This window comes from Triturus cristatus, chromosome 10 (assembly GCF_964204655.1).
Source record: "Triturus cristatus chromosome 10, aTriCri1.1, whole genome shotgun sequence".
Taxonomy (NCBI): domain Eukaryota; kingdom Metazoa; phylum Chordata; class Amphibia; order Caudata; family Salamandridae; genus Triturus; species Triturus cristatus.
Genome location: NC_140593.1, coordinates 147,807,750 through 147,820,495, shown reverse-complemented (window position 1 = coordinate 147,820,495; position 12,746 = coordinate 147,807,750).

The following is a 12,746-nucleotide window of genomic DNA, read 5'->3' as shown; positions in this document are numbered from 1 at the left end:
AATACCACATGGCGGTGGTGTTGTCCGTGAACACCTGCACGACACTTCCCCGGACAGAGGGAAGGAAGGCTTTCAGTGCAAGCCGGATCGCTCTCAGCTCCAACAAGTTGGTATGGAGTTGAGACTCCGCCGGAGACCAGAGGCCTCTGATCTCCGCCTCTCCCATATGGACCCCCCATCCCAGGAGGGAAGCGTCCGTCACTACTACGTGCTCCGGTTGGGGTAGGGAGAGGCATCTGCCCCTGACCCAATCGCGGTCCGTGAGCCACCACTGCAACTGTTTCGCAGTGCCCTCTGAGATCAAGACATGGTCGGACAGGTTGCCTCAATGCTGGGCCCACTGAAACTTCAGGTCCAACTGCAGAGCCCGCATTCGCCACCTGGCGTAATGCACCAACAGGATGCAGGAGGCCATCAGCCCCAGAAGCCGCAGCACCAACCTGACAGAAACCCAGGATAGAGGCCGAAAGATGGGAATCAGAGCCTGAATATACTGGACCCGCTGTTCCGGAGGATAGGCCCGGAACTGCGCCGAATCGAGAACCGCTCCGATGAAGAGGAGCTTCTGGAAGGGTCTCAGGTGTGACTTCGGCACATTGATGGAGAACCCCAGCAAATGCAGAAGGTTGGCCGTAGTCTGGAGGTGGGAGACGACTTGCTGGGGTGAGCCCGCCTTCAACAGCCAGTCGTCGAGATAGGGGAAGACTGGAACCCCCGATCTGCGCAGATGAGCTGCAACTACCGCCATCACTTTCGTGAACACCCGAGGGGCACTGGTGAGGCCGAAGGGGAGCACGGTGAACTGAAAGTGCTCCTGACCCACCGTGAACCGCGGGTAACGCCGGTGGGCCGGCAGGACGGGGATGTGAAAATAGGCATCCTGCAAGTCCAACGCTACCATCCAGTCTCCAGGGTCGAGGGCAGCCAGACCCTGAGCTAAAGTTAGCATCTTGAACCGTTCCTTCCGGAGGAAGGCGTTGACGCTCCTAAGGTCCAAGATAGGGCGTAGGCCCCCTTTGCCCTTCTTGGGAACCAGAAAGTAGTGGGAATGGCAACCACGGCCTACTTCTGGACCAGGAACGCGCTTGACGGCCTCTTTGGCCAAGAGGGCCATAACTTCCTCCCACAGAAGATTCAAGTGATCCTCCGACATACGGTGGCACTGCGGTGGTATGGCTGGAGGGGTCGTCTCGAAGGGGAGGGAGTAGCCCCTTCGGACGATTTGCATCACCCACCTGTCTGATGTGATGGATCGCCAGTGGAGCAGGTGATGGCGAACTCTGCCGCCCACTGGCGTGGAATGGGCCTGAAAGCTCTGTCTAGGAGGGCTTTGAGGCGGATGCTGCCGGGGTGGATGTGGACTGACCGTCACGTTGTCCTCCAGTACCGCCACGGCGGAATCCACGTCCGCAACCGCGTGCAGGTTGGTTCTGCGGCCGGTGGCTAGGCGGACGTGAGGAGGCGCCCTTTCCTTGGCCACGAAAGGTGGAAGTTTGCGGCCGCGGGGCCGAGAGACCCAAGGACTTGGCCGTAGCCCGGGAGTCCTTAAAACGAGCCAGCGCACTATCCGCCTTCTCACCAAAAAGGCGAGTGCCATCAAAGGGCATATCCATGAGGGTACTCTGGACATCCCTCGAGAAAGACGTGGACCGCAGCCAAGCGTGGCGCCGGAGCGCCACCGTGGTGGAAATCACCCTACCCAGCGAGTCCGTGGTGTCTAGTCCACACCGTATGGCATGTCGTGCTGCATCTCGCCCGTCAGCAAGCGCCTGGGAGAGGCGTGTCCGGGCCTCCTCCGGACACAGGGGCAGCACGTCCTCCACCGTATCCCACAGAGAGTGGGAGAAACGGTCCAAGAGGCAAGCGGTGTTCAAAGACCGCAGGCCCAAACTCAGGGAAAAGAACAGCTTCTTTCCGAACTGTTCCAGCCTCTTGGATTTCCGATCCGGAGGAGTGGACGGGAAGGAGGATTGGGAAGTTGAGACCTGGAGAACCAGACTCTCAGGGGTGGGGTGTTGGGACAGGAAACTGGGGTCGCCCCGGAGCAGGGCGGTGGCGCCGGGCCACGTTCCGATCCACAGGAGGAACTGTGGAGGGCTTGGACAAAGTGCCCTGCAGAACGTCTTTGAGGGCCTCATTGAACTGCAGCAGAGGCTCTGTGTAGCTTGCTGACGGTTGAAGCACCTCTGTGAGGATGTTAGTCCTCACGACCACAGCAGGCAACTCGAGCCCCAGGGCTTCGGCCGCCTTGCGCAGTACCACTGAGACAGCTGCACCTTCCTCCGAGGCCACAGTCGGAGGAGAGATGAAACCAGCATCCGGGGAGGTGTCCAGACCACTGGCATCCCCCAGTTCGTCTGCCTAGTCCTGTGAAAGTTGGCCCTGTCTGGCCATAGGGTCCTCAGACCCCTCCCAGTCACCCAGTCATCCGATTCCTGATAAACAGGAGGAATGATCGGAGCCGGGCGGTAGATGAAACGCTCATCCATCGGCGCGGGAAGCGGCGTCGAGCGGTGCCGCATCGGCGCCGGGCCCGGACCGGGGCTAAACCGGGGAACGGCGTCGTCCGGAGACGGTGCCGGAGGCGGTACCGGTGTCGGCGCCAGCGGAGGTGTCGTGAGGTCGACCCGCGCCGGCAGAGATCCAGGCCCAGATCCCTCGGGGACCTGCGGCGTCGGGACCGAAGTCGTCGACGGCGCCGGAGCCGCTGGCACGCGAGGTCGCCCAGTCGAGCACGCGGGCCCGAAGGCGCGCCAGCAGGCGTCGACGGCGGAGCCAGGCCCCTCATGGCCGAGAGGAAAGCACTGACCTCCGCCGGAGTCACGTCAGTCCCAGGGACCGGCGGGTATGGGGACGGACGCGGCTCCGACGGAGCCACGGGGGTAGGACCACCCAGACCCTCGGCCGAATCGCGCGACCGGAGAGGGGAGTCCGAAGAGCGGTGTCGCCTCTTGGACTTCTTCGATCGCTTCGACTTACCCGAAGACTTCGTGCCCGACGAGCGATGATCCTGGACCGGGACCGTGAGTGGCACGGAGCCGAGTGCAGAAGCTCGAGAAGCTTACGGGACCGCTCCCGCCTAGCCTTCGAGGTCAAGGCCTGACAATCGGCCAGTCGATGACAGGAGTCACAGGCTTTAAACCCAGGCATCCTACCGGCACGTGAGTCAAGTCGACAGAAGACCAAAAAGAGTCAAAAAAGTTTAGTCAAAAATTGACTAAGGGGTAAGCTCTTCCCGGATCGGGGCTGTCTGATGCGGAAAAAAGAAGAACTGACGTCAGCGCACGAGGGCGGCGTCTAAGTACTCCGACGACGTCATTCCGGCGCACAACGCTAACGACGGATGCGGAGCCGCAGACGACGCCTAGCGACGCGCAAGGGGTATTGCTACAAAAATCTTTCCGGATCCAGCCTGATGCCTGGGGATATTCTAAGGTGAGGAATCTAACTAACGTGTTTCTTTCAGATAATGACGGCTGGTCCGGTAAACATAGAAAGGTCGACAAATAGCCCTTAACAGTGGCTACAGTACAACCTTGCTGAACCAAAGAAAGTGAAAACTCCAGAATATTAGACAAACGGGCCTTCAAAGGGTCAATGTCTCTCTCTCCGCACCACCTAACAAATCTGGACCACCTGGAAGAGTAAACAGACTTGGAGTGTCGCCTGGATGATAAAATAACATTCACTATATCCGGCGAGAGAAAGAAGGAACTCAGGTTGCCCTGTTTAATCTCCAGGCATGAAGGTGCAGGCTCTGGAGGTGGGGGTGTAGAACCTGCCCCTGCCACTGCGTGAGGAGGTCTGCCCCGAGAGGGAGACGGAGCGGAGGGTGCGGTGAGAGGTGAAGTAGATCTGTGTACCACACCCTTCTTGGCCAATCCGGTGCGATCAATATAACTTGGGCCCGGTCTTGGCGAATCTTCCTCAGAACCCGAGGAATCAAGGGTATGGAAGGAGGAAACGTGTAAAGGAGCTGTGAGCTCCAATCCAAATGAAACGCGTCCCCCAGCGCTCCCCGCATCGGATGCTGAAGACTGCAGAACGACGGGCAGTGCGCGTTCTCGTGAGTGGCAAACAGGTCCAACCGAGGAGACCCCCACATCTGAAAGATGCAATGGACCACCTCCGGATGAAGCCGCCACTCGTGATCGGCCGAGTAACGCCGACTGAGACTGTCCGCACCTACATTCAGCACACCGGCCAGATGATTTGCAAACACACAAATCCGATGGTTCTGAGCCCAGGACCAGAGCTGCAGAGCCTCTTGACAGAGACGATACAACCCTACACCTCCCTGTTTGTTGAAATACCACTTCGGGGTAGTGTTGTCCGTCGGGACCTGAACAGACTGACCCCGAAGGGAAGGGAGGAAGGCCTTTAGTGCCAAACGAATCGCCCGCACTTTCAGCAGGTTGATATGAAGCAACCTTTCCTCCGGAGACCAAAGACCTTTGACCTCCAGATCCCCCAGATGAGCACGCAACCCTAGAATGGAGGCATCCGTGATCAGTGTGGCCACCGGTGGAGGAGGCTGAGAGGGCTTTCCTTGAGACAGGTTGCCCTGCACACTCCACCATATCAGCTCCGCTGCAGCTTCTCTGGAGATCCTGACCTTTTCCCCGAGATCTCCTTTGTGCTGATACCACTGCCTGAGGAGGCACCACTGGAGTGCCCTCATGTGCCAGCATGCATGGTTGACCAAAAGAATGCAGGAAGCGAACAGACCGAGCAGGCGAAGAACCTTCAGGACTGGAACAACCGCTCCATCGTGAAATAAAGGAATCATTTCCTGAATGCCGAGAATCCTCTGCGGAGGAGGGTAAGCTCGACACACAGAAGTGTCCAGTATTGCCACTATGAACAGGCTGCGCTGAGAAGGCACCAGGAGAGATTTGGGTACATTTATCGAGAAACCCAATTTGAACAACAGATGAGTTGTTACCTGCAAGTGGCACAAAACCAACTCTGAAGACTCCACTTTCAACAGCCAGTTGTCCAGGTAGGGGAAAACAGGAACCCCTGACCTTCTGAGATGAGCCGCTACCACCGCCATCACCTTTGTAAAGACTCGAGGTGCGGAAGTAAGACCGAACGGAAGAACCGCAAACTGATAATGTTGCGACCCTACCGTGAACTGGAGATACTTCCGATGCGACCTCAGGATGGGAAGATGAAAATACGCATCCTGTAGATCGATGGACACCATCCAGTCTTCCTGTTGCAGCGCAAGAAGAACCTGAACTTCTCCTGTCTGAGGTAAAGATTCAAAATCCTGAGGTCCAGGATTGGCCTTAAGCGACCGTCCTTTTTGGGGATCAGGAAATACCGGGAGTAGTGACCCCGACCCCTTTCCTGCTCCGGAACCACCTCTATCGCACCTTTCTGTAGCAAGGTAAGAACCTCCTGCTGTAATAGCAGTAAGTGGTCCTCTGAGCACCAACCCTGGTGAGGAGGGTAAGGAGGAGGAAACTCCAAAAAGGGAAGGGCGTACCCATTCTCTACAAGATTCAAGACCCAAAAGATCTGGCATGATCAGTCTCCATTCTTGTAGAAATTGGGACTCTGCTGTTGCTGGCCCTGTTGAGATTGCTGGCGGCCACGAAAGGAAGCAGATCTCCCAAATCCACGATGCCGCTTGTAGCCGTATCCTCTGGACTGCACCTGGAGGCCTAGAGCTTTTGCAGTAGCCCTGCTGTCCTTAAAACGCTCTAAGGCTGAGTCCGCCTTTGAACCAAAGAGTTTTGACCCATCAAAGGGCAAATCCAGCAAAGTTGCCTGAACATCAGGTGAGAAACCAGGCGATCGAAGCCAAGCCTGTCTCCTTGCAGCCACAGAAGACCCCATCACACGAGCCACAGAGTCAGCAGTGTCCAGGGCCGATTGAATCACCTGACGTTCCGCAGCCTGCGAATCAGAAAGGACTTCCAAGAAATTAGCCTGATCCTCCTGGTCCAGCTAGCTCCGAAGGCAACTTTGGAGCTAGCTGCATGACTGAGTCCATCAAAGCATGGATATACCTTCCAAGAAGACTGGTTGCATTAGTGGATTTAAGAGCCATTCTTGCAGAAGAGAACACCTTCTTTGCCACCTGCTCCCTTTTTTTGGAATCACCAAGAATGGTAGGGAAAGAACCAGAAGACTGCTTCGAACAAGAAGCCTGTGTGAGAAGTTGGCCTGATATATAGTGCTCACTATTCTAGTGATCACTGTGTATCATACCAAACGACCCTTATTGATGATTGGTTGTAAGTCAACCTTATAGACCAGCTATCCTAGTAGCATGGACAAGAGCAGTCTTTAGGCTAAACTCTAGAGGGCGTGTCAAGCCAGCTGTTTTACCACCACTTTTACCCCTTGAACACCAAGTGAAAGGACACCACACAAGTTGTTATGAAAATAAAGGATATTTATTTATAACAAGACTACCCTGGCTCTTTATGAGTCAGGGAGCTAAGCACACTACAAAACTCTTATGAAAACACTTCAAGTTGCACAATTTACACAAATGCCCGAGGGGCTCGAGAAACCATCTACACTAACAGTGGAATGCGAATGGTTAGAGTCTGGAGTTACTGATTCCGGAGTGATCCGATCAGTGGGACTAAACGAAAAAGGAGCTGGACACTTGTAGAGCGAACCTGTGATGGAGCACCGAAATGCTCGAGTTACCTAGCCCAGAGGCTGCGGCTGCGTGAGGTTCGGCAAGATGTCGGGAGTCCTCGTTGTAGTCTCAGGAGCCTGAAAGAAGAAGTTGCTGGCAGGCGACCAGTGTCGATGTTTAGCGAGATCCAAGCCTGGATCGGTGACGAAGGAAACCTGAAAGCAGAGGGGACTCAGTTCTCAACCGCTAGCCAGCGATCGTGTGGGCACCAGGAGGGTACCGGATGAAGTCACCTCGACCAGGTGAGGGGATGACGTCGGACTCGGCTGTTCCTCGGACCAGGAGGCGCGGCGGCGACCAGGATGGAGGGCGAGCTGTCCCACGAAGGTGTCTGCTGTCGATGATGCTGGGCCCAGGAGTGGGGCAGCAGGTCTTGGCAGTGGCAAGCCCACGCGGTGGAGTCAAGATGGCGTCTGAAGTGGACCAGGAGGGTCCGTGGTACTCCTCTGTTGAAGGGGAGCAAGAGCCAGTCTGGAGCAACCAGACCAGTGATGAAAAACTATCGTGGTGCGTCGTGAAGGTGGGCCACAAGCCGGTCGGCGAGTGGCCGGATAACGCGGTGAACAGCAAGGAGCGGAAGGGCCCCCACGCAGATCTCGTGGATGCTGGGGAGGCAGACTTCGGTGCTGGAGCTGCTCAGGGTTAGGGCTTCTCAAACCCTAGGTACACTCACTCGAGGATCCCTCGGTGGGCGTGCTAGATAAGCGTCGTGCAGGTTCTGAAGATGGCCGGTCCCGCAGGTCTCGTCACAACTACGAATCTCAGCTGGGCTGACGATGTAGGTAGAGGTCAGAGATGGCAGGGGACCCGGGTCTCGTCGAGCTGGGCAGTCTTGATCCGTAGGAGAGACGTACAGCAAACCGCAAGCGCTTAGGTGGTGCCTGCTGGTGCAGGGTGGCTACTCCTTAGCCACAAGGGAGAGTCTTCAGAAAAAGTCAAGAGTTCCTTTCGTGGAAAGTAGTTCAAGATTCAGAATTATCCAATTTGGGAAGGGGACTCGCTCCTACCTTTATTCTAAGAAAAGGGGCTGGCCCGTGACTAGATCCTACCTATGGGTGGGGCCAGGAGGGGGGTGGTTGCACCCCTATCCTTTGTCCGGCTTCGCCCCAGCTCAGGGGCAGGGTTGCCCCCGAAACTGGTTTGAGCCGGGCTATGCACAGTGAGCACCGGGGTGCCACTTGCAATCACCTTCCTTTCAGCCCTGCCTACCTGGGATACACAAACCCTGTCTGGGATGGTGCTAACACCGCCCTCGACAGGAAACCCTTTGTCCAAGCTCCCCTCGCTGGAAGGTCTCCCAGCAGCAGGAGGTCAGACTTGTGTCTGGTGGCAGCATCCATTTTGTGATGCTGAGGCTTGAGTCAACTTTTAACCGGGGTTCAAGGTTACTTCCATGTCGTGCCCCTCTAAAAGGGGGGAATGCTAACCCCGTCGCCAGAATTGGCGAGGGGTTCGTATTCCAATTCGTATGACACCTTACTCGACATGTGTGGGTGATGCGAGGCCAAAGTTAGCAATTAACCGCGAGGATTATAATGCATTTAAAGGTAGTTGGCCCGCGTCCCCATGGAACGGCTATTAGGGCTTGGTTCCGCAAGCCGTCGACGGGCTCGGCTCGCGCCAGAGCACCATCCCACATGATTCCCAGCACTCTGCCTTCAGGATTGATAAGGCCTGCCATAGGAGTGACCGACAGGAATCCATGCGTCCATTTTAAGGTTAGGTATAGGAATACTACACCTACAGCAACGGGTGATTACACCACCTTGCCCCACCTGTTGTGCAGCCAGTTGTGTCAGATTTGGGTGGCCATCCAGGGGTGGCATAATACATGCTGCAGCCCCTGGTAGGCCCTGAGTACACCGATGCCCTGGATACCTGGGGTATGCTGATACAGGGACTGATACGGCGGCCCAGTTCCAATTAGTGGATGCACCTAATGTACATGTGTGTTAATTTCGAGAGAGAACAGCTAGGCTGTGGGTCTGATTGGCAGGCCCACAGCCAGGGAAAGTCGTAAACCAATGAAGCAAAAGCAAAAAATCTGGGTGATCATAGGATTGCAGACCCTACTCTCCTACAGCCTGGAAAACCAAACTTTCCGGCGTAGGATGTGAAGATAAAAAAGCCGGATCCACAGGAGCGGGCCTGTACCTTCTAGAGATGGAACGAGAAACCGCAGGAGCAGATAAAGGCTTCTGCCACACCTCCATTATTGGTTCCGTCAAAGCATCCGTAAAGGGAAGCAACGGTTCAGATGTTAAAGAAGATGTATTAAGAACCTCCGTAAGAATATTAGATTTCACCTCAGCTGAAGGAAGCTGTAGACCAAGCAAATCAGCCGCCTTCCTTATGACCACATGATAAGGAGCAATATCTTGCACAACACCAGCATTCGCAGATGGGAGATTATACTCAGGAGAAGTATCCAAGCCACTAGCCTCATGAAGGCCCTCAAACTCATCTATAGAATCAACTATTTCTCCCTCCTCCTGATTCTGTGCTTATTCCTCCTCTTCAAGGAGCCTCTGCGCCTCTCTCCGAGAGCGTTGTTTAGGAATCGACATCGGCGGCGCCACACGCGACGCCGGTGAAGGCATCAACGACGTCGACGGAGGAGCCTCAGCTTCGAACCTAGACGTCGATCGAACTCGAGGCGGCGCCGAGTCAACAGCCGGAGTAGTCCGAGAACCCGGAGTGGAGGACCTCGGCGCCAGGAAATGCCAAGCCGGAGTCGACGGTTTAGGAAGGTGAATATCTGACTATGGTTACCCCCAACTTTTTGCCTAGTGTCTAGCTGGTTCTTCAACTTAGTTGGCCTGAGATCCTGCCATTCAGGGTCTCAGGCTGTCTGCTCTCTCTTTAAAATGGACTCCATGTACCCTAGGTACATACCCAATTGGTAAGGATCACCTTATTGGACCCTGTACAGTGTACCCTAGGTACCCAGGGCATAGGTGTACCCTAGGCCAACCAGGGGCTGCAGCATGTATTATGCCACCCCTGGCCTGGCCTTCCATTATGACACAACTGGCTGATCACTCAGCTGGGGCAAGGTTGTGTAATCACCCCTTGCTTAGGTGTAGTATTCCTATACCTACCTTATATATACACACATGTGTACCTATCAGCCACTCCTATGGCAGGCCTTAACAATCCTGGAGGCAGAGTGCTTGGTAACATGTGAGATGGTGCTCTAGCATGAGCTGAGCCTGTCTGCAGCTTTCGGAACCATGTCCTTATAGCTGTTCTATGATATAGCCTACCATATACTCTTAAAGTACCTTATAATCTTAAACGGTTATGGTAACTATGGTTTGGCTTTATCAAAACATGTCGTGTAAGGTGTCTAACACTTTGGAATAATACCCCCATACCATTTCTGGTGATGAGGATATTATTCCTCCCTTCTAGAGGGGGAGACATGTTAAAATCCTACTTTGCTGTTTAACTCTCACCAAAGCCTCAGCATCACAAAATGGATGCTGCTGCCACAGACACGAGTCTGACCTCCTGCAGCTGGGAGCCCTCCCAGCCAGGGAGGCCTGGACAGTAGGTTTCCTGCTTGGGGAGGTGCTAGCACCTCCCCAGACAGACTTTCGTGTATTGGGGCAGGGAGGGCTGAAAGGAATGAGACATGCCTGGGGCACACAAGGTGTCCCATGCATAGTCCAGTTCAAACCGGTGCTGGGGCACTCCAGCCCCAGCTCTGGCACGAAACTGGACAAAGGAAAGGGGGTGTAGCTACCCCCCTTCCTGGCCCCACCCATAGGAGGGACCTTGCAGGTAGCCCAGCCCACTAGCCCAGTATATCAGTAGGTAGCTGAGCCCTGCAGAATTAGATTATCCTGAATCTGCAACTTGAACAGAAACTCTGGACCTTCGACATTCAACCTCAGGAAGAAGACTGAAGAATCTCCCTTGTGGCCAAGGAGTGACCACCCTGGGCAACCAGGCACCATCCAGCGACCGCTGCTTGCTTTGCGACTGATCCTACGAGGGACGACTGCAGAGACTGACCAGCGCTGAGACTTCCAGACACCTCTGAACCAGATCCACATCTACAGCAAAGCTGAGACCCGTGGAGGCGACGAGGGACGTGGGACCGGCGACTTGGGAAAGGTGGCTAGTAACTGACTAGCGCGACTTCTGAGGCTTCCTCAAGGCTGTGCTTGGGGAATTGAGAAGCCCCAATCCCGAGCACCATCTGCAAAGAAGATCAGCTCCCCACACTTCACGTGTTCTGCGTGGGGCCCTTCTGCACCCGAGTTGCTCGACGTGTTGTCCGGTTGCAGGCCCGTTGGCTAGTAGCCTCTGCGACGACGAACCTTTGTTTTCATCTTGCTGGTCCGGCTCCTCCAGACTGGTACTCGCTCCTCTGTGAAAGAGAAGCACCCCAGACCTTCCTGGTCTGCACCAGAAGCAAGTCCTCCATTCTGCTTTGGTTCCGCTTGCCAAGGCTTGTTGGGTCCTAGCTCGACATCGACGCCGCCGACAGCAAGAGCCTTTGTGGGACAGCTCGTCTCCTGGTCCTGGTTGTCCTCGACGTCTCCTGGTACCCGTGGCTGCTGTGACAAGCTTCACCTCTTAACCTGCATCTGCATCTGCACTTCCTGGTTCCTTCCCGGCTCCTGGCTGGTGACCTAGACTCTGTCCCTTCTGCTTGCAGGTATCCTTCCTTCTTGATTCCATCCTTGGGATCCACCGGACACTCTTCACTGACTGCCTGTCAGCAACTTTCCTTCAGGCATCCATAGGAGTCAACGACGGAACCCGACGCAAGTTCACACCTATGCACCCGCAGCCCGTGGGCTAGGTAACTGGAGTACTCCGGTGCTCACAAGGGTATTGACTATCCTAGGGTCTAGTTTCCAAGTCTCGACTATCTAGTTACTCCAGAAGTGTCCTAAAACTGTTAATTTCTAATAACTACTATGTCTATCGACTTTTACGCATTACGCGTGAGTGTTTCCACTCTGCACCTGAATCCCGTGGGCCTCCCACTTCCTAACCTTTGGTAGTATAGTGTAGCCCCAGCGATTCCCTAGGCCTAGGCCTATCCTGTGTTCGTGACAGTGGTTCTTATACCACTTACTTAGTATATGGTTTGCGTAGCCCCTAGGGCCTAACTGTATTACTTACCTGTGTGACTTAATGTATGCTTAAATAAGACTGTGTTGTACTTACCTCAAATCTCATAAAGAGTGCTGAGGGTTTGACTAGAATAAATACATTCTATTTTTATATATATCTGTTGTGGTGTCCTTTCATTTTGTATTCAAGGGATTACAAATGGTATAGCAGCTGGCTTCACATGCCATACAGAGTTTAGCCTAAGACTGCTCTTGTCCATGCTACCACTAGGATAGCTGGTCTATAAGGTTGACTTTACAACCAATCACCATAAGGGTTGTTTGGACTGATACAAGGTGTACACTAGAATTAGTGACATCATATATCAGGCCAACTTCTCACAGACGGCAAGAAAGGCATAAAGGGTGCTTGAGGATAAAATTGAGGAACACCCAAGTTAAAGGCCAAAGGACCCACGGGGCCCAAAGGTGCAACGGATGGAGCAGAGGCCCTGGCAAACATGCAAAACATCGCATTAAGGAAATGTGAAGAATCTGACCCAGGAGCAGGAAAAGGATCTGTACCTTCCTGAGGTCGAACCGGAGGCTGCGGAGCCGGGGACCGCGCCCGCACAGATGAAGCCGCCCGGCCTGGAGATGACTCCCTAGGCACCGGAAGAAAATGGAGAGCCCCTAGAAAAACCGTTAAGCGTCGATGGCGCGGAAAAAAGGGAACTGACGTCAGCACGCCGACGAGGTCCTCTTATGGCTCCGATGATGTCATACGTTGTCGCGAGCGGAGCCTTGCTATTGTGATGTCCTCGTCGATGTGGGAGGGCTAGGAAAGAATTTCCGCGGAATGCTGGCACAGGGGGTATTCATAAGGTGAGGAATCCACAGGCAGAAGTATCCATCAGAAAGGGATGACTGGAACCCTAGAAATCAGTTCGCAGAATGGGGAGGATGTGGGGGGCGGTAAGGAATCTATCACTAACTAATGTCTCTTACCG